This window comes from Lepisosteus platostomus, unplaced genomic scaffold (assembly GCF_059453375.1).
Source record: "Lepisosteus platostomus isolate fLepPlt1 unplaced genomic scaffold, fLepPlt1.hap1 Scaffold_86_H1, whole genome shotgun sequence".
Classification (NCBI taxonomy): Eukaryota; Metazoa; Chordata; class Actinopteri; order Semionotiformes; family Lepisosteidae; genus Lepisosteus; species Lepisosteus platostomus.
The window spans coordinates 118,256-140,000 of NW_028291698.1; the positions used below are offsets into that span (position 1 = coordinate 118,256).

General features: G+C 47.2%; 8 non-coding genes across 8 annotated transcripts; 1 reads left to right on the forward strand and 7 right to left on the reverse strand.

Annotated features, from left to right (window-relative positions):
* Positions 1–432: 432 nt before the first annotated feature.
* Positions 433–514, reverse strand: trnas-gcu (transfer RNA serine (anticodon GCU)). The gene has a single exon. It is a non-coding gene; the product is annotated as a tRNA-Ser (tRNA).
* A 1,690-nt stretch (positions 515–2,204) lies between these two features.
* Positions 2,205–2,321, reverse strand: LOC148630835 (U5 spliceosomal RNA). Its single transcript, XR_015934977.1, has one exon. It is a non-coding gene; the product is annotated as a U5 spliceosomal RNA (small nuclear RNA).
* Positions 2,322–7,444: 5,123 nt separating this feature from the next.
* trnag-ucc (transfer RNA glycine (anticodon UCC)) lies at positions 7,445–7,516 on the reverse strand. Its single transcript has one exon. It is a non-coding gene; the product is annotated as a tRNA-Gly (tRNA).
* A 5,699-nt stretch (positions 7,517–13,215) lies between these two features.
* Positions 13,216–13,297, forward strand: trnas-gcu (transfer RNA serine (anticodon GCU)). The gene has a single exon. It is a non-coding gene; the product is annotated as a tRNA-Ser (tRNA).
* Positions 13,298–17,327: 4,030 nt separating this feature from the next.
* trnas-aga (transfer RNA serine (anticodon AGA)) lies at positions 17,328–17,409 on the reverse strand. Its single transcript has one exon. It is a non-coding gene; the product is annotated as a tRNA-Ser (tRNA).
* A 1,902-nt stretch (positions 17,410–19,311) lies between these two features.
* trnag-gcc (transfer RNA glycine (anticodon GCC)) lies at positions 19,312–19,382 on the reverse strand. Its single transcript has one exon. It is a non-coding gene; the product is annotated as a tRNA-Gly (tRNA).
* A 213-nt stretch (positions 19,383–19,595) lies between these two features.
* On the reverse strand, positions 19,596–19,678 carry trnas-aga (transfer RNA serine (anticodon AGA)). Its single transcript has one exon. It is a non-coding gene; the product is annotated as a tRNA-Ser (tRNA).
* A 1,892-nt stretch (positions 19,679–21,570) lies between these two features.
* Positions 21,571–21,641, reverse strand: trnag-gcc (transfer RNA glycine (anticodon GCC)). The gene has a single exon. It is a non-coding gene; the product is annotated as a tRNA-Gly (tRNA).
* Between the last annotated feature and the right edge of the window lie 104 nt (positions 21,642–21,745).

The window sequence follows — 21,745 nt, forward strand, 5'->3', positions numbered from 1 at the left end:
TGCAATGTACTGTACTGTTCCCGTTCATTGAATTCGCAGTTCTGCATCAGACCTCTAACTCGTTACATTAGCTTGGATTTAAGCCACGAAGCAGGCTTCTACTGTATAAACGTCTAGAGGAATCACAAACTATTTGAGAGGCCATCATCCCAGGGGGAACTGACAAAGTCTATCCCTAAACACCTAGTGCAGTCTCTCGAGAGACTGTCAAAAATCGCTTTCTCCGTTTGCGTTGCAAGTAAGTGAAAACGCGGTATCAACCCAGAGCCACTTGGCAGCACGGGCATGTAAATACTGTTACTGTCACTGCTCGATACCGACGTTAGGCTACTATACCATGTTCAGCCACCGCTAGAAAATGTACGGCTCTAGTACCGGAGCAAAGAACAGGAGGGCCAACACCGAACGGGCACAAGTGTCAGACAAGGAGAGCGACAAGGATGGGACTCGACCCCATGTGTGCAGAGCACAATGGATTAGCAGTCCATCGCCTTAACCACTCGGCCACCTCGTCAACAAAACTGGGCTGTCCTGACATGGGTTGGCGCACTCCAGTTGATCTTTTTCTTTTTTTTCCCTCATACTCGAGGGTCATTTTCCTGTTCCACATGCGATTTCAACATTTTCCTTGGGAGATGTCAAGCCAGCAAGCCACTACTGTGGTTCAGTGGCCAGTGTGGAGTTCAGTGGCCCTGTTGTACACAGAAAGCACATTGAGCTCCTTGGACATGAAAAGTTCCAGATAAAAGCCATTTGTCATCCTTTCTCTTGGTGTCGATGTTGCTATTGTATGTAAAGGTGGCAACTTGCTCAGCGAGCAGGCGGAGCACACACCGAATGCAGATGTGTCTGAGTGGTGTGTCCAAGTGGCTGCAAAAAGACAGCACTCCCAGGGCGCCGTGGCTTAGTTGGTTAAAGCGCCTGTTTAGTAAACAAGAGATCCTGGGTCTGAATCCCAGTGGTGCCTTTTTTTGTTCTGTGTTCTCGAACAGAACTGGTCATTATGGACAACCGCATACGTCTAGACTTAATTAAATGCAAGTATTCATTTCCTGTCTTGAACGACTTGTTTTTCTTAAAATGGATGCAACTTGCAAAATATGAAATACAAACCTCGCTAATCAGCGCTCGCGGCTGGCAAAAAAAAAAGAAGTCAGCAATGTTTTTTTCTTTAACCTTAAGCCTGCTAATGGAGAAGAACCTAGTCGCCATATCACATACATCCGTTTCAACGATAAGAAGGTAACAACTATCCTCACTCCAGTGTAAATCTCACGTTGAGGGCATATTTTTTTCCACTTTACCATGAGTCGGGCACAGCTGCACAGAGGCGAGAGCAGAGCAATGAGGTCACGGGGACAGGGGAGTCACACGCTGGCGGTTTGAACACGCGGAAGATCACTGAGGGATCCACAGTATGTGGACCCTCCGTGCGCCATCATTCCACACTCCAGACTCTGAATCCTGCCATCCGAGTTAAGATCTCGGCGGAACCTGAGGCGCAGTTCTTTCTTAAAACGTAATCTGGTGAGCATTTCTAGAATCGTACTTGTATAGATGCAGCCTTTAATGTGTTGCTAGGTTAAAATTTATGACTTCTTGAACTTCAGTAGGTAACTGCCCTCTTGATTTCGGATTTAATTTCTTTATTACAGGGGCGCTTTTATGATGACAGAGTCATGTTCAGGTACTTTGCTTGATGGAGGAAGCTCATTTCGGACTCTGTGATCTGCTCACCTGGAAAGGTCTGCTGTACTACTACAAGAGAGAAGTAGAGTCTGGAGGAAGGGACAATTTTATGATGCTTTGGAAGGTAATGTTTTTTTTTCTTTGAAATCGAAATGAATCAGAATATCAGTGCAAAAGACAAACTCTTGGTTTGGTTTAAAGAGATATGATTTTAAAACAGACAAAATGTAGAAAACAGGTGTTTCTCACTTTTGGAAAAGAATGGACCGGGGGTAATATTTTACTAGTTGCAGTGCTAAGCTCACTGGGTTACAGTCCTGCAATGTCACACCAGGGTCAGTGGTGCAATGGATAATGTGTCTGACTATGGATTAGGAGTTTGGAGGTTTGACTCCTGCCTGGCGCTGGTTGTTTTTAAACACATCAGCCTACTCCCTAAGTAGCCTGTGCTACTTACTGCATTGTAAGAGCGATTGTGAGCGGTTTTGTTTTCTCTCTTTGACCAGCCCAGCTGCGCCCCACCCGAAGGCAGGGAAGCACAAAAATTGTATGGAACTCATTCATGCTCCTCTCCATGGAAATCTTTAGTAAAAGGCAAAAGATTTGTACGAGATGAAGAGAAACCAGAGTGCGTGGCTGGACAGCTGCAGGAGCCCAGGCCGCCTTCAAGCCCTCTGCCCTGCCGGTCGTGGTTGGCAATGCACCTGGCCTTACAAACGAGCCAGTGGGGCCCGTTCAGCTCCGGGCTCATCGCCTGCGGCTCTCGGCTTACCTGGCAGGGGAGATACCTTGATCAGCCTGTAGTTGGTGTAGTTGGATTGTTTTCTTGTTTTCTGGAAGCAGTGTTTGTTTTGCAGTTTGAGATGGCAACCTTTGGATCCCGCAAGAATGCTGTACGTTTTGAGCTTTTGGATGACCTCTTCATGGATCGTATGCAGTTAGGCAGAAAAGTGTTACAGAAGGAACTTGGCTTTGAACCTCGGCACTTGGATTTCATCTTCGCTCTCCCAGGTCAGAAAGCATTTGAGGTTGTTTTTGCTACCTATTCTCTGTTTGAACAATGTGTGGATGTGTTTGAGGCAAAAAGAGGGAAAGTTCCTGCCCTTGAGAAGATCAACTTGCAGCCTCTGACACAGAGAGAGAGGAAAACGGTGCATGTTGTTATGTTCTCGGAAATGGCAAAGACGGAGGACATTCACACCTGGCTTAAGCAGTACTGCACAGTCCACCATGGAACTGAGGTTAGAGATGTTGACGGTATAAAAACAGGAGCAAGGAAATTCGAGGTTCGCTTGCTACCGGACAATGTAAATGGAGGCTTAAGGCACCTGCCCTCTACAATCCGGCTGGGCGCCTGCAATGGCTATGTTTTTTATGTGGGACAACCAAAGGTGCGTCGGCGCTGTGGTGCTGTGGGACACCTGGCATCGTCCTGCACTGTGAAATGCTGCAAGACCTGTGGCAAACAGGGACATTTAGCCTCTGACTGTTCAATGCTGCCAAAGTGCAATTTATGTGGCTCGGAAGGACACGTTTTTAAGAACTGCCCTCACGCCTACGCCAATAAACTCAAAATGAGAAAGGATGAGGCAGTGCTTGTTTCAGCCAAACCGGCCCGAAAAGCCAAAGCAAACAACAAGTCAAACAAAGAACCCTTGTTGAACAAAGAGTCTCAGCCTCCAGCCAGGATCAGTCCTGCTGTGGCTCCGGGGCCGGTGGAAGAGAAATCCACTACGCTCCCACAACCGCAGACTGCACCAGACAAGCACGAGGGTTTGAAAACCCCAGAGAACAGCGAGGACCCCTCCCCCACTCCTGCTCCTCAGAACGAGGGCCATTGTGGGGCCCCCACCGGTGGAGCGGGTCCAGCGACGATACCCAGGATTCAGCGGAGCTGCTTTTCTCAGACTCTGCAAGTGCTACAGATGCCCTCCTCTCCTCCATCCAGTCCGTCACGGAGGATCTGCAACAGCTGGTGGGTGAGGGGGAAGAGGAGACTGGTGCATCGGCTGCACCCCTTTCCCCTCAGTGCTACCAGGAGCTGGACTTGAGGAAAAGGAAAAATGACTCTGTTTTCTCCCCGAGCGAGGAGGAAGGAGAGCATGGCGATAGGGACAGCTGGAACCCCTCCACCCCTCCTTCTACCCCCTTCCTTGAAATGGACTCCGTGAACGCTTTTACTGCTGCCACCCTGATGAAGGCTCATTCAGAGGATGGCTGGCAGGAAATTGGTAAGAAGAAAAAGAAAAAGAGAAGGTAACAGGTGAGACCGAAGAGAAATGTGTTTTGTAAAGACTGGTTCCACTTTCTTATGTAATATGGCTCTAAACATAATTTCTCTTAACACCAGAGGTATCAATGACAGAGTTAAATGCCAGTGTGTCTTTGATTACCTCCAGCAGAGAGAGGGAGATGTGTTGATGTTGCAGGAGTGTGCTTTAGCCTATCAAGAGAGGTATAAAAGCTTTGAAGATAGGTGGGATAAAGGGCCTTCTGTTTGGTCAGGGGACAATAACAACAGAGCCTCTGGCGTGGCCATTCTTTTCAAAGGATGGGCTTTCAAATTGAAAAGTATTCAGAGGGTCATAGATGGCAGGTTGCTGTGTGTGGATGTGGAATGGGGGACCGTTAACCTGCGGCTAATCAATATGTATTGTCCTACTGACGTGGGAGGAAGGGTGGAGCTACTCAAGGCACTCTCTCCCCTATTGTTAAGTAGCACAGACGTGATAGTGGGAGGGGATTTTAATTGTATCTTAGAGCACACAGACAGGCAGTCTAGCTCTCCGATAAAATTGGATTCCAGCTCACTGGCCCTGCAAAACTTAGTTCAAGACTTTAAACTCTCAGACACATATAGATGTATATATCCCACAACAGCAGGATATAAATGGTCAGGGAGGAATAGCAGCTCCAGAATTGACTATTGCTTTGTCTCAGAGAGAGTGAAAGTTGTTGGGGTCACTCTTCAGCCTGTCTTCTTCTCAGATCATCAGGCTTTAGGGTGTAGAGTGGAACTCAAGGGCGGGACTGTCTTTGGCCCAGGCCTCTGGAAACTCAACACTAAGCTGCTAGAGAACGAGGGGGTAGTATCCCGCTACAAGGAGAAACTATCACAGTGGCTGTCCTTGCAGTGTCTGTACGGGTCAGTAGGAGAGTGGTGGGAGGAGGTGAAGATGAGGACAAAGGCCTTTTTCATGGCTGAGGGAAGGAAGGCTGCTGCCAGACGGAGAGGAGTGCTAGCCAGGAAACAGAGGCAGCTGCAGCGTCTCTACACGATGCTGCACAGTGGCTTCGCTGTGCTCGAGGATATCACCCTTTTAAAAAAGGACATCCGGAGCATAGCCGAAGAAAGTAGTCGAGGAGTGCTGTTAAGAAGCAGAGTGCAGTTCTTGGAAGAAAATGAGAAGTGTACTCGCTTCTTTTTCAGGAAAGTGGTAGGCTCCAAGTCTGTCATGGAAAGTGTAGTTGATGAGGAGGGACGAGAGAGAACAGAGCCGAGTGCTATCCTCTCCTGCACCAAGGCCTTCTACTCAAGACTGTACAGCTCTACAGAGGTAAAGGATGAAGAAATTCATTTTTTTACCTCAAAGCTAGAAAACGTTTTGAGTGAAGAAGATAGGGAAGTACTTGAGAGGGATTTGACAATAGAAGAGCTGAGACAGGCTATGGAGAGCTTACAGAAGAGGAAAACTCCGGGTGCTGACGGGCTCCCTAAAGAATTTTATTGCACCTTTTGGGATCTGCTTCAGGATCCGCTACTGCTCCTATTCGAGCGAAGCTATAAGACAGAATTGCTGCCTGACTCCTTAAGAGAAGGCACTATCTCTCTCTTGTTTAAGAAAGGAGCAAAGAATGACATAAAGAACTGGAGACCCCTCAGCCTGTTAGGCGTGGACACTAAGATCCTGTCCAAAGCCCTTTTCCTGCGCCTACAAAATGTAGTGGCCTCACTGGTAGGGAAAGAACAGACTTGTGGGATAGCAGGACGCCTGATGAGCGACAACCTGGCCTTGTTGAGGGATGTCTGTCTGTACTCAGAGGATCGCTCCCTCCCTCTGTGCATTTTAGGTGTAGACCTAGAAAAGGCCTTTGACCGCCTAAACCGGCAGTACTTAACATTGGTACTTGAGCACATGAATTTTTGCCCCATCATGAGAAAGTGGATTAACCTGCTGTACACAGGTAGCAACAGCAGAGTAATGGTTAATGGCAATAGATCACACCCCTTTGAAGTCTGTTCAGAGGTGAGGCAGGCCTGCCCATTATCCCCCTTGTTATTCGTTTTGGCTATGGAGCCCTTAGCCTGTGCCTTGCGCCAGGATCAGGCCATTAATGGGATACCAGTGCCTGGAAGTGGGGGAGGAGAGGTAAAGACATCTCTATACATGGATGACCCTGCTCCTCTCTGACAATGCCTCAATTAGCAGAGCTCTGCAGTGCTGTGATCATTTCTCTTTGGCTTCATCCGCAAAAATTAACAAATCTAAGAGTGAGATTTTTTATCAGAACTGGAGGGAGCCAAAAGAAGGACATGATCTCAGGCTGCAAGAGAAGAGAATTAATTTACAGGTGCCATTCCCCGGCATTGTGGCCATTGTCGGTGCTCACACGCGATAAGATAAGGCGGAGGAGAGTGGGGCATGCCCAGCGGCAGACATTCAAGGAGGGGGCAGTGCGAGGTGAGGTGAGGTGCGACACCCCGGAGCCCCGATGCAGCTAATGCGGAGCACTTGTTGGACTGGCATCGAAAGGACGTGTGCGCACGGAGCGAGCCTTCCCTGCGGCGGAGCGCGGGAACTTTCTCCCCCCCTCCCGCTGCAGGAGTTGTGTGCGCTGCAGCGGTGCAGAGAGAAAAGCACAGAAGGCAGCAGGCTCTGGAGAGCAGGTAAGAGATGGAGCCTTGTGGGCAGGCGAGCAGGCCCGTTTTTTGGAAATTGCTGAAAAGGTTTGTTCGGTGTGTGGCAGGCGCACGTCGCGAGCTTGCGTGGCGATCTGCCGGTCTGGAGTTATGCAAATGAGGCCGAATTGCATCCCGGGACATGCTGCGAATGCGCAACGGTGACTGCAGTTGTGTAGGAAACGGTGCGCTCGTTTTCTTGTTTTGCCCACACTTTTGAGTGTTAGTGTGGCGTGTGAGTGTGCGAAAGAGTGGGCCCAGCAGGAGGCGGTGGCGTGCAGGGCGAGGAGGTGGCCTAGGCTGCGCAATTTGTGCTGTGGGTGCGGGCCTCTTGCAACTTGGTTTATTTGGTTTATTTATGGTTCGCATAAATAAAACCGGAAAAGAGGAATTTATTCTGCTTCCTGTGCGTGCAGTAGTTACAAAGTTGAACGTCTTTACACGATCTGCTGCAGTTTTCAGTGGGCGGGCTTTGTCAGATGGCTTGGAAAAACGCACTGTGTTTCGGCTCGGGAAACATCATGAGCAGTGTCCTGCATGTTTTCTGTGTATAGCTGTCTTTTAACGCATACAGAATTCATTCGAAATCATTGATTTCTCCAATTAACAAGGGTCGCTTTTTGAACCTGCCAGAAGCATTCTTTCAATGTAACAGATTTACTCCGGGGAAAGGCAGCATGACATTGAGAGTAGCTCAAGCTTTCAGCACCCGTATCGGACTGCGTGTATGCAGACACCGCTCAGAATCCCCTGTAAGATTCTCCTTCAATTCTGTTTTGCATTCCGTTTTTCAAAAGGCTGCGCTTTGCTAGTCACAATCCAAGGCTCATGACAGCATTTGAAACCAATCGCCACTGCGTTGGCCGGGAATCGAACCCGGGTTAACTGCTTGGAAGGCAGCTATGCTCACCACTATATCACCAACGCACGCCAACAGGTGCCCTGCAGGACACCACCAGAGAATGCTCACGATTTCGGAAGCTGTCTCCGGGACATGGTGATTCCACACATCCTGAATAAATCATGATATTGTTAGTTGCTGTAGCTAGACGTTCAAATGAGTTTCATGGCCAGATGGACTGTTTCCTCCAGCGGTATAGTATTGCAGTGAGACAGCACGATGCCTGCAAGACTGTCACGCTAAACGCCACAGATTGTGTTTGTGTTGGACAGTTGGACCCTACAGTTGGACCCTCGTCGACAACCTGAATAGCTTATTCAGAAGCAGTGCTGGACCGGGAACGAACCAGCTTCTTCCCAGGCACAAGAGTGACTTGTGAGGACTGCGCGCCGCAGTCAGATTCCTCCGCCCGTCCTACTCCGAGCTGCACCTTGACTGGTTGGCCGGTAGCCAGAGGACGCCGGGACAACGCCCATTGGACAACCGCTGGAACAGAGGCTGCAACAGAGCCTGTCAGCTGGTTTGGTGTTCGTGCCGGGAAATTCCAAATCCATACACAGTGGATAAGTAAACCCCATGTTCTACATTGCGTCTCGAGAATTTAATTGTACCTCAACACAAGTTGTTATCAATTTAATTCATGAGTAATGTATTTACTTCCGAGTTTAGAGTAACAGTGGGTAATAACACTGATTAGCGATTTGGTAACCGAACGATATATATTGACATATATTCTCTGTTGTGTATCTCTTTGTGTTTGCATCTCTTCGGGATTATATACCTTGTATATTGATAACCCTCACAGTAAGGTCTGCCACTCGTATCCAGGCAGACTAGTATATGTTTGGTGCACAATTTATATTAATAAATGTATCTAGTGTATTGAACCCCTGTGTGTGCGTTGTTAGTTGTTCTGACGATTGATTTTCTAAAAGCCCCAACGAACAACCTTGTGATTACTGCTACAATTAATAATTGTCTCAGTAAACCCATCAAACCATTACATTTAATGGCGTCCCTGGGTGGGTGAGTTTAGAATGAAATGAGAATCAGTCGCACAGAAAAACTGAAGTTCAGCACAGCACCGCGGCTTCTATACGCGAATACCGGGTGTGCTGATAACTGCGTAAAGAAATCCCCCTGTTTTCTAGCGTTTAGTGTAACGTGTGCTGATTGGAAATCCATCTGCTCGGGTGTCTAGATTCCATACTGTATTTTGGAAAAAGAAAAAAAAAAGTAATACTCTTAAAGTTTCTCTGACGTAATGACAATGGCTGCTAAAATGTCTGAAGTGGAGTCGCTTATAAGTACTATTTCTAGCGACGACAATCCTGGTTACTGGAGTGGTATCGAAAAGTTGAACTTTGATGATATTGAGAAGCTGCAAGTAGATTTAGTAGCTAAGGTAGCGAACCAGCTTAACACAGGAGTGTCTGTGAACGCAGTTCTGGTCCTATCGAGTTTCACCTTAAATCTAGCTAAACAGCTGGAACTGTCTTTGTCCGAGCTGACAAAGTTTCAAAAGCTTCAGGGAACGCTAGAAAGATATAAGGTGGAGCGAGTCGAGTTGTTGGATATAATCAGAGAAAAGAGAGTGAAAAATGAGGAAAGTGAAGACTGACTCAGGGAAGTTTTAGGTAAATTAGATGACTTGTCTGCTAGAGAAACTGCGGCTGAGGTAGCTAGGAGAGACCTGGAAGGGAGCTCGAAAGAAAAAGAAAAAGAAATTGAGAGTTTAAATGAGCTCAGCCAGGAAAGGCAAAAGGAGTCAGATGCTGCCGTACTGGAAGCAAAATAGACTAGATCCCACTTGCATGCCAGCCCACCTAGCAGCCCGGAGCGCTCACCCAACGCGCCGGGAGGAGGTTTCTCCCGGCCAGGGTCTGTGGTCGGATCGGCATGGGGGAGATCGCCGAGTCCTGCGCGAGACGCAAGGGCGAGTCAGTTCAGGCATAGACCCCCTGCTCCTGATCACGGCCGTCTCCCTGCCCGCGGAGAAACCGTAAAAATTAACCTCCACTCCCTGAGGCAGTTAGCCAAAGATGTAGAAAGGTTTGACCCGTCAGTGTCAGGGAATAATGTGGAGACCTACATCGATGAGCTGAGATATACTTTGCAGTTTATGCCCGAAGCGTCCGAACAGGAAAAGGCTATGTAAGTAAGGAAAACTACCAGCCGAGCGATCCACGAGTGGATGTCTAGACAAGGACCGGAAGTCTGTAATAGCTTTGAGGAGCTGTGTCAGGCAATGATCGGAGAATTTTCGGCTTTTATCGATCCCATAGCTGCCGTGGCTGCTGTGCACCATATTAAGCACGAAAAAGCTGAAGCCCCTCGCGACTATTATCAGAGGCTTAGGCGCACTTATTTTGCAGGGCGGAATGAAGAGGGTTGCGAAGAGAACGTGAATTTCAAAGGTTTATTCATTGCTAATCTGCATCCCTCAGTCAGGAAAATGATTGTGATGCACACACAGCGATGAAAATGGCTGACATTAGAAGGTTGGCTCAAAAAGCCTGGGGAGCTGAAGTCTCTGCTTCCTCAGAGCGAAAACCTGCTAAAACGGCCGTGTTCGCCACTAAAGCCAGCAGGGTTGACGACTCGCCTCAGCTCGAGGCAGCTGAGGTTCCTGAGCTCGCTAAGCCCCGGCACAAAATAGGCAGGCAGGACCGCACTAAGCGTCAGAGCCGCCGTGAGCGCTACGGGGAAGGCAAGGGCTCAGGCAGAGTCTATCATAAGACTGGACGAAGGGAGTCGACTGCAGCCCGCCTGGCCAGGCTTGAACAAGCCCTGCCTGAGAGATCAGGACAGGGTAAACCTTCCGCACCGAATGCCAGAAGTGTGAATGAGCTTAGGGGGACCACGCCCCTTCTCACTGGAGGAGGCGGGGATCCGTCCCAAGCCCCTCCCTCAGTCTATCTGATTGGGTGGGAGGGTTCCTGCCTGGAAGAAGGCTGTGACTCTGAGTTGGGCGCTGACCCCGCCCCTGAAGTCAAAGAAAAGGCAGGCTTCCAACAATTCTTAGGGAATCTCAGCCAGAAAGGCAAAGCAAGGCGTATTTATATCAAGGTTTTTCTTGAAAACGTCTTAGATAGAGAAGCACTGATTGACACTGGGGCTGAAATTAGTTTGATGTCAGCCGATCTACTCAGCGAGCTCAAACGAGTAGCGAAAGGAAAAGGCATCAGACTTAAGGTAGAACCGTGTAAGATAGATATTTCCAGCTATACCCAGGATCATGCCAGGATCACACACCGAGTGTGGGTGGCACTTAGGTTCGGGCCAATGAACATGGTGCATCCTGTTTACATCTCTAGGTTAAAAACAGAGCCACTACTCATTGGCCAAGACCTGCTTGACAGGCTGGAGCCTCTGGTGGACTGCCAGCGTGGAAAATTGTGGGCTCAGGTCAAAAACCCTAAGCCTGTTGCACAGCAAAAAGGGGGATTCAGTGGTTATGCTGTGATCACACAGTGCCCACTGAACACTATAGCTGAGTTGGAGGTTCCTCCTGGTTCCTCTGGACGAGAATAAATGTCTCTTCTTGCTTTCCAAAACTACAGGGAAGTCCTGCCCAGGCCAGCACTCCCACGGTCTCCCAACTACAGGAGCAGTGCTCCGAGCAGCTGCTTGACCCGCCAGGTAAAGCACACCCCCTTTTCATCCCTGAAGAAGAGTGGATCTCCCTGTCCGGTAATGAATGGGAGTCCTTTCTGTGCACCCTGGTACCTCAGGGGGTCCAGGACTACCACCCCATGGTGGTGGGAGGGGGTCCAGGTGGCAGAAGTGCAGGTTGATGATGTAATTCTTAGCCTCAGCTCTGAGAAGTCCATAATCAGTGAAGGTCTGTTCGAGGACCTGTCGCGAAGCTGTCAGGTGACCCTGGTGACGCAGTCACAGGTTCTGTGGTGGGCACCCCCACCTCATAGGTCCATTTGGAGCAAAGGAAGCTGTGTAGCTTCCATCTCCATCGGAAAAAGGAAGTTTGCTCACTACTTCCAGGTAGCACCTCAGCTGACCCATTCGGTCTGCATTGGTGCAGACCTATTGGTTCGACTGGGCGCCCAGCTGGACACAGTAAACAGTGTGCTGTGGAAACGGGTGGACCCAGATGCCCACTCTCTAAGCGGTGACCCCGAGAACATTCGGTCAGGTCAGACGATTCCTCAGGCCTGCCAGGTAGTAAACGAATCGGACCTGATCGTTCCTGCGTCAACAGCAGGGTTTCCGGTACGCCTTGTCCTAAAGAAGGGACAGAGAATGGACGCTGAGATGGTTTTCTTCCAACCATCAGCTCAGTTTATCAGACTGAACCTAGCAGTCTGTTGTACCCCCAAACTGGAACGGAATGGCCGAGCCACCTGCCTGTTGGTGCAGAACATAGCAAAACAAGATGTCAAAATCCCTGCTCGCACTGACATGGGACTGGAATTGACAATAGTTTCTATGATTTCGAACTGGCCATCCCAGTACTGGGGCAGCTCCCTGGTCCCTTGGCTTCATAAAAGCGCCACTGTAATAAAGAAATTAAATCCAAAATCAAGAGGGCAGTTGCCTACTGAAATACAAGAAGTCATCAATTTTAACCTAGCAACACATTAAAGGCTGCATCTATACAAGTACGATTCTAGAAATGCTCACCAGATTACGTTTTAAGAAGGAACTGCGCTTCAGGTTCTGCCGAGATCTTAACTCGGATGGCAGGTTTCAGAGTCCGGAGTGCGGACTGATTGCGCACGGAGGGTCCATATACTGTGGATCCCTCAGTGATCTTCCGCGTGTTCAAACAGCCAGCGTGTGACTCCCCTGTCCCCGTGACCTCATTGCTCTGCTCTCTCCTCTGTGCAGCCGAGCCCGATTCACGGTAAAGTGAAAAAAAATATGCCCTCAACGTGAGATTTACTCTGGAGCGAGGATAGATGTTACCTTTTTATCATTGAACAGGATGTATGTGATGTGGCGACTAGGTTCAATTTTGTATCCTCTTTAAAAGATTAAGGACTGGGGTGAGCGTGATTTACCACCCTTTCAGCTAAGAACCCGACGTGCGCACCGTTTAAGCTGCATAGACTCGGTCGTTTAACTCTTCTCCATTAGCAGGGTTAAGGTTAAAGAAAAAAAACATTGCTGACTTCTTTTTTTTTGCCAGCTGCTAGCGCTGATTAGCAAGGTTTGTATTTCATGTTTTGCAAGTTGCATCCATTTTAAGAAAAACAAGTCGTGTTAAAGACAGGAAATGAATACTTGCATTTAATTAAGTCTAGCCGTAGGCGGTTATCCACTGGGATTCAGACCCAGGGCCTCCTGTTTACTAGGCAGGCGCTTTAACCAACTAAGCCACAGCGCCCCGGGAGTGCTGTCCTTTTGCAGCCACTTGGACACACCACTCAGACACATCTGCATTCGGTGTGTGCTCCGCCTGCTCGCTGAGCAAGTTGCCACCTTTACATACAATAGCAACATCGACACCAAGAGAAAGGATGACAAATGGCTTTTATCTGGAACTTTTCATGTCCAAGGAGCTCAATGTGCTTTCTGTGTACAACAGGGCCACTGAACTCCACGCTGGCCACTGAACCACAGCAGTGGCTTGCTGGCTTGACATCTCCCAAGGAAAATGTTGAAATCGCATGTGGAACAGGAAAATGACCCTCGAGTACGAGGGAAAAAAAAGAAAAAGATCATCTGGAGCGCGCCAACCCAGTTGGGACAGCCCAGTTTTGTTAACGAGGTGGCCGAGTGGTTAAGGCTATGGATTGCTAATCCATTGTGCTTTGCACGCATGGGTTCAAATCCCATCCTCGTTGGTTTCCATGTCTGTTTCCATTCTGTTTTTGATCCCTATTGCTCAATGCACAGTGAAAGCATTGCATACATGTGTCTGACAATGAGAAATGGGCCCCTGAGACAGTCATTTGCCTGTTTCACAAATGATCGTATTTTACTAGAGATTCTGTTTGGGATTCAGATGTGCATTCGGACAGCAATCCCTTTCAAGAAATGATACGTTCTGGATGAGGTCAAAGGTGCTGGAACACTGTATTTAGGATGTGTTTGCAGTTATTCTGTGTTTCTAGCTTCAACCCAGTGATATATATATATATGCTCACTGCTTTTTTGGTACATGCCCAGGGCAATAATCATTATGAGGATTTATTTCCATATGTGCTAGAGGTAGTGTTGTGAAATTCTTCAACACACTGGATCGCAGGTTTAAACCTGCACTCTTACTCCTTAAATACCAACAAATGCAGATATGTAGCAATCATATTGTAGCTGACACTCATTTGCCTGTTTCACAAATGATCATATTTTACTAGAGATTCTGTTTGGGATACGGATGTGCATTCTGACAACAATCTCTTTCAAAAAATGATTTTACCTTATCGCAGCTTTGCCCCTCTTGCCTCTTTGGAAAATATCTCCATCTTGTGGTCGTTGTTGGTAATGTCTAGACAATATCTCCATCTTGTGGTCGTTGTTGGTAATGTCTAGACAATATCTCCATCATGTGGTCGTTGTTGGTAATGTCTTCTTATGCCCTTTTTTTATTTCAATTCTTTATTAGTTGATTCTAGAATCTCTACAATAGAGCTGAAAATATCAGTTTTGTAGCAGACAATATGACATTAGTTATAGTCCAATTAAGACTTTATTACCCTGTTTGTAACATAACAAATTAAAATTGATTAAAACTAAGTTTGGAACACCGGGGAACATAAAAAATGATTTTTAGGAAAACCATGAGGTTCTCTGTGTCCGATGCCTGCAAGTGGAGAAAGCTAGAATCCTTTGCTTTTTCAAAATTTGAAAATAAACATCATATAACAACAGCTTTCATTCCTAGGAGTGAAAAATAACCATTTTTGAAGACATATTAGTTTCTAAAACACTACAATAAAGTTAAAAACATCCGTTTTATATTACTTTTAGTATTTTTAGTGAAATTAGTCATTTATTGCACTATTTTTAATATAATCTCTAATTAAAAGTGAATAGAATTAAGTTTGGAGCAACAAGGAACACAAAAAAAAAGATTTTAAGGAAAAAAATGATGTCTTCTGTGCCAGGTGCCTGCAAGGGGAGAAAGCTAGAATCCTACCCAGGCTCCTGGAGCTCTGTCCTGGCTAAAGGAGGGTGAATCCATCCCCTTCAAAGCTCCATAAAAAAATGATCATTTAAAATTTGAAAAAAAAAACATCATATAACAACAGTTTTCATTCATAGGAGTGAAAAACAACCATTTTTGAAGACATATTAGTTTCTAAAACACTACAATAAAGTTGAAAACATCCGTTTTATATTACATTAATTTTTGTGAAATTAGTCATTTATTGCACTATTTTTAATAAAATCTCTAATTAAAAGTGATTAAAATTAAGTTTGGAACAACAAGGAACACAAAAAAAAAGATTTTAAGGAAAAAAATATTGTCTTCTGTGCCAGGTGCCTGCAAGGGGAGAAAGCTAGAATCCTACGCAGGCTCCTGGAGCTCTGTCCTGGTTAAGGGAGGGTGAATCCATCCCCTTCAAAGCTCCATGAAAAAATGATATTTTTAAATTTGAAAAAAAAACATTATAGAACAACATCTCTTGGTCAACAGAGTGCAAAAATCCAACTTTGAAGAAAATCCATTGACTGATCCCCGAATCCTGACGTTTCTTTGCATGATATCGGGCTTGCAACCACTTTCTAGAAAATTATGAAAAATGCCAAAAATGAAAAAAAAGTTATCAATTCTAGAGCCTAAGAGGAAAACAAGACAAATGTATATCTCCAAATAATTTTATGTGCTTCAGAAGAGCCCAGGAAAGTTTTTTGCATACATGAAACCACGCCCGTTTGCACGTAAGCAGACATGGTTGCACACACGACTGCATGAAAGCACGCGTGCATGCGAAGTCATCCTGTTGAGCATTTGAAAAGCCGCACCACGCCGCACTTGAAATAGCTCTTACCTTAGTGGTAGACGCAGGAATCGCCTTTTTATTTACGCTCTTACCAACGCGATGGAAAGCAAAACAAAGCAAAGCAGAGCAAAACAAAACGAACAAACGAAAACCCTCACGTCCCGCACTTGCATATAACGCCGTTACGTGCCCAAGCGGTATTGTACGTCATCCTAGCACTGCACCCCGGGGCGTACGGTATATGGGAACGAGCACACGCCATGAATCGTCTCGAATCAGTCTCTACAGCTGTAAGGTGCCTTGAAGCGTGCACCCCCAACATTCTTCTTTGCGCATCTGTGAAAGGTAAACTCTTGAGCAAACTCTGAACCAGCTCTAAGGAAACTAATCCGATTAGACGTTACTTTGACTCATCTTTTTACTCTCAGTGCTGGTTTGCTCAAACTCCAGCTAGGGTTAGTGTTAGCATTCCCACGCTACTTAGACACTTTGTTTACGCTCAGTGCTGGATTTTGGGAACTTCAGGACGAGTGGGAATTTTCTCCTATCTGTCAATTCTGTTTTGTTTTGGAAACTCTTGGCTGCCTATATTGTACAGTGCAGCGTGAAGGAAACATTTTCCAAAACTGTGTCAGCTCAAAAGTTGTAAGAAAACCTCTCCAGCTGCTTTAACTCTCTTCATTTTTGTCATTTAATGTGACACTCGATGTATAACTGGAGCCTCACATATGCAAATGGTGAGGCTCCAGTTCGACACCACTTTACAGTATATGACAAAAGCATGGCAGACTGTGCCGGACCGGCAGATAACTTCCGCTTATTTTTACCATATTAAACATTGGAAATCCAACCACTTTCATTTGTGACACTTGATTTTGGCTCCACCTAAGACACTCTTAAATCTTCAAACACTTTTCTCTTCTCCCGCAACACTCTTGTCTGTCGGCACTATGTGGCAGTGTTGCATGACAACCCATCTCACCACGGAAAGGAACCTAACAGCTTTGGTAAGAAAGGAGAAAAGGACCTGGCCCGTACGATTAGGCGTTATTAGCACCACGCTCTAACCAACTGAGCTAACCGGCCTCACGACAGTGCTCCTCTCTGTGCTGCAAAAAATCAAACTCAGGGAATTTCTTTTGCCCTCCTTTGAATAGAAAGCCGTGTAATTCAGTGTACGGGCTTTCTCGTGCAGTTTCATGGTTCTTGTAACCCAAATCCTACACTGGCCTGAAGTGCCCCCCCATTTCACAGCATTTTTCAGCTGATTTAAAATGTACCTAAAGGAGAAGCATTATTGAAGACCATCAATTACCAAGAGCTTTTGTCAAAGGTTTTGGTGGTCATTTTTAATGACCACAGAGCGCTGTGACCTCGGTTTTACATCTCATCCAAAAGACAGCGCCCTTTTACAACACAGCATATCCGACACTGTACTGGGGCATTAGGACCCGCACAGACCTCAGGGTGAGCGCCCCCCCGCCGGCACCATTAACACCGCTTCCAGCTGGAAGCTTTGTTTTTCCCTGTAGCTCACCCTCATCCGGGTACTGACCTGGCTCACACCTGCTTAGCTTCAGTGGGTTTTCAGTTGCGAGTTGCAAGGGGATGCAAGTGATGGAGCCGCTCGCTGCAAAAGCCACTGCATTGGCCGGGAATCGAACCCGAGCCTCCAGCGGGGCAGGCAAGAATTCGACCACTGAACCACCAATGCTCAGTGCCTGGGCCTTCAAAAAAGACGCTTTTTTGGTGCTCTGTGCAAAAAGCGTCGACATCTGCTTCCAGCTGCAAAATGCCATTCGCAGACGCTGAAGAATTTATTTCCAAGGCAGCGGGTACAAGCGATTTGGCGTTTTAAAACCACCAGGAACAGCAAAGAGGCACATTTCTTTGCTTGCGCCGGAACACAACGACAGGAGGTGGACAACGTAGTCGGCAGGATTCAAACCTGCGCGGGGAGACCCCAATGGATTTCTAGTCCATCGCCTTAACCACTCGGCCACGACTACAGCAAGCCCCACTGCCGCTGCGTTCTTGCTACAATCTTACCTGGATCGCGAGGCGCCGGCGGAAGCCTATTTCAAAGTCGTTCTCCGTTTCAAAAAAACATTTCCAAAATACAAGCCTTGCAGACAGACACGCCTCAGAGGACTTAAGGGTGGCTTCATGTCGGAATGATAAAGTCTCCCCGTCCGGACATGAAAATGCCACTTTGTTACACACAAAAAAAGAATCAACAACAGAGAAATGCCCACAAGCATTTGAAAAGCCGCACCACGTCGCACTTGAAATAGCTCTTACATTAGTGGTAGACGCAGGAATCGCCTTTTTATTTACGCTCTTACCAACGCGATGGAAAGCAAAACAAAGCAAAGCAGAGCAAAACAAAACGAACAAACGAAAACCTTGCGTATAACGCCGTTACGTGCCCAAGCGGAATTGTACATCATCCTAGCACTGCACCCCGGGGCGTACGGTATATGGGAACGAGCACACGCCACGAATCGTCTCGAATCACTCCCTACAGCTGTAAGGCGCCTTGAAGCGTGCACCCCCAACATTCTTCTTTGCGCATGTGTGAAAGGTAAACTCTTGAGCAGACTCTGAACCAGCTCTAAGGAAACTAATCCGATTAGACGTTACTTTGACTCATCTTTTTACGCTCAGTGCTGGATTGCTCAAACTCCAGCTAGGGTTAGGGTTAGCATTCCCACGCTACTTAGACACTGTTTACGCTCAGTGCTGGATTTTGGGAACTTCAGGATGAGTGGGAATTTTCTCCTATCTGTCAATTCTGTTTTGTTTTGGAGACTCTTGGCTGCTTATGTTGTACAGTGCAGCGTGAAGGAAACATTTTCCAAAACTGTGTCAGCTCAAAAGTTGTAAGAAAACCTCTCCAGCTGCTTTAACTCTCTTCATTTTTGTCATTTAATGTGACACTCGATGTATAACTGGAGCCTCACATATGCAAATGGTGAGGCTCCAGTTCGACACCCAGTTCGACACCACTTTACAGTATATGACAAAAGCATGGCAGACTGTGCCGGACCGGCAGATAACTTCCGCTTATTTTTACCATATTAAACATTGGAAATCCTCCCACTTGTATTTGTGACACTTGATTTTGGCTCCACCTAAGACACTCTTAAATCTTCAAACACTTTTCTCTTCTCCCGCAACACTCTTGTCTGTCGGCACTACGTGGCAGCGTTGCATGACAACCCCTCTCACCACGGAAAGGAACCTAACAGCTTTGGTAAGAGAGGAGAAAAGGACCTGGCCAGTATGGGGCTCGAACCCGGGACCTTGGCATTATTAGCACCACGCTCGAACCAACTGAGCTAACCGGCCTCACAACAGTGCTCCTCTCTGTGCTGCAAAAAATCGAACTCAGGGAATTTCTTTTGTCCTCCTTTGAATAGAAAGCCGTGTAATTCAGTGTTTGGGCTTTCTCGTGCAGTTTTTATGGTTCTTGTAACCCAAATCCTACACTGGCCTGAAGTGCCCCCCCATTTCACAGCATTTTTCAGCTGATTTAAAATGTACCTAAAGGAGAAGCATTATTGAAGACCATCAATTACCAAGAGCTTTTGTCAAAGGTTTTGGTGGTCATTTTGAATGACCACAGAGCGCTGTGACCTCGGTTTTACATCTCATCCAAAAGACAGCGCCCTTTTACAACACAGCATCTCCGTCACTATACTGGGGCATTGGGACCCGCACAGACCTCAGGGTGAGCGCCCCACCGCCGGCACCATTAACACCGCTTCCAGCTGGAAGCTTTTTTTTTCCCTGTAGCTCACCCTCATCCGGGTACTGACCTGGCTCACACCTGCTTAGCTTCAGTGGGTTTTTTGAGTTGCGAGTTGCAAGGGGATGCAAGTGATGGAGCCGCTCGCTGCAAAAGCCACTGCATTGGCCGGGAATCGAACCCGAGCCTCCCGCGTGGCAGGCGAGAATTCTACCACTGAACCACCAATGCTCAGTGCCTGGGTCTTCAAAAAAGACGCTTTTTTGGTGCTCTGTGCAAAACGCGTCGACATCTGCTTCCAGCTGCAAAATGCCATTCGCGGACGCTGAAGAACTTATTTCCAAGGCAGCGGGTACAAGCGATTGGGCGTTTTAAAACCACCAGGAACAGCAAAGAGGCGCGCTTCTTTGCTTGCGCCGAAACACACCGACTGGAGGCGGATAACGTAGTCGGCAGGATTACGAACCTGCGCGGGGAGACCCCAATGGATTTCTAGTCCATCGCCTTAACCACTCGGCCACGACTACAGCAAGCCCCACTGCCGCTGCGTTCTTGCTACAATCTTACCTGGATCGCGAGGCGCCGGCGGAAGCCTATTTCAAAGTCGTTCTCCGTTTCAAAAAAACATTTCCAAAATACAAGCCTTGCAGACAGACACGCCTCAGAGGACTTAAGGGTGGCTTCATGTCGGAATGATAAAGTCTCCCCGTCCGGACATGAAAATGCCACTTTGTTACACACAAAAAAAGAATCAACAACAGAGAAATGCCCACAAGCATTTGAAAAGCCGCACCACGTCGCACTTGAAATAGCTCTTACATTAGTGGTAGACGCAGGAATCGCCTTTTTATTTACGCTCTTACCAACGCGATGGAAAGCAAAACAAAGCAAAGCAGAGCAAAACAAAACGAACAAACGAAAACCTTGCGTATAACGCCGTTACGTGCCCAAGCGGAATTGTACATCATCCTAGCACTGCACCCCGGGGCGTACGGTATATGGGAACGAGCACACGCCACGAATCGTCTCGAATCACTCCCTACAGCTGTAAGGCGCCTTGAAGCGTGCACCCCCAACATTCTTCTTTGCGCATGTGTGAAAGGTAAACTCTTGAGCAGACTCTGAACCAGCTCTAAGGAAACTAATCCGATTAGACGTTACTTTGACTCATCTTTTTACGCTCAGTGCTGGATTGCTCAAACTCCAGCTAGGGTTAGGGTTAGCTTTCCCACGCTACTTAGACACTTTGTTTACGCTCAGTGCTGGATTTTGGGAACTTCAGGATGAGTGGGAATTTTCTCCTATCTGTCAATTCTGTTTTGTTTTGGAGACTCTTGGCTGCCTATGTTGTACAGTGCAGCGTGAAGGAAACATTTTCCAAAACTGTGTCAGCTCAAAAGTTGTAAGAAAACCTCTCCAGCTGCTTTAACTCTCTTCATTTTTGTCATTTAATGTGACACTCGATGTATAACTGGAGCCTCACATATGCAAATGGTGAGGCTCCAGTTCGACACCACTTTACAGTATATGACAAAAGCATGGCAGACTGTGCCGGACCGGCAGATAACTTCCGCTTATTTTTACCATATTAAACATTGGAAATCCTCCCACTTGTATTTGTGACACTTGATTTTGGCTCCACCTAAGACACTCTTAAATCTTCAAACACTTTTCTCTTCTCCCGCAACACTCTTGTCTGTCGGCACTACGTGGCAGCGTTGCATGACAACCCCTCTCACCACGGAAAGGAACCTAACAGCTTTGGTAAGAGAGGAGAAAAGGACCTGGCCAGTATGGGGCTCGAACCCGGGACCTTGGCATTATTAGCACCACGCTCGAACCAACTGAGCTAACCGGCCTCACAACAGTGCTCCTCTCTGTGCTGCAAAAAATCGAACTCAGGGAATTTCTTTTGTCCTCCTTTGAATAGAAAGCCGTGTAATTCAGTGTTTGGGCTTTCTCGTGCAGTTTTTATGGTTCTTGTAACCCAAATCCTACACTGGCCTGAAGTGCCCCCCCATTTCACAGCATTTTTCAGCTGATTTAAAATGTACCTAAAGGAGAAGCATTATTGAAGACCATCAATTACCAAGAGCTTTTGTCAAAGGTTTTGGTGGTCATTTTGAATGACCACAGAGCGCTGTGACCTCGGTTTTACATCTCATCCAAAAGACAGCGCCCTTTTACAACACAGCATCTCCGTCACTATACTGGGGCATTGGGACCCGCACAGACCTCAGGGTGAGCGCCCCACCGCCGGCACCATTAACACCGCTTCCAGCTGGAAGCTTTGTTTTTCCCTGTAGCTCACCCTCATCCGGGTACTGACCTGGCTCACACCTGCTTAGCTTCAGTGGGTTTTTTGAGTTGCGAGTTGCAAGGGGATGCAAGTGATGGAGCCGCTCGCTGCAAAAGCCACTGCATTGGCCGGGAATCGAACCCGAGCCTCCCGCGTGGCAGGCGAGAATTCTACCACTGAACCACCAATGCTCAGTGCCTGGGTCTTCAAAAAAGACGCTTTTTTGGTGCTCTGTGCAAAACGCGTCGACATCTGCTTCCAGCTGCAAAATGCCATTCGCGGACGCTGAAGAACT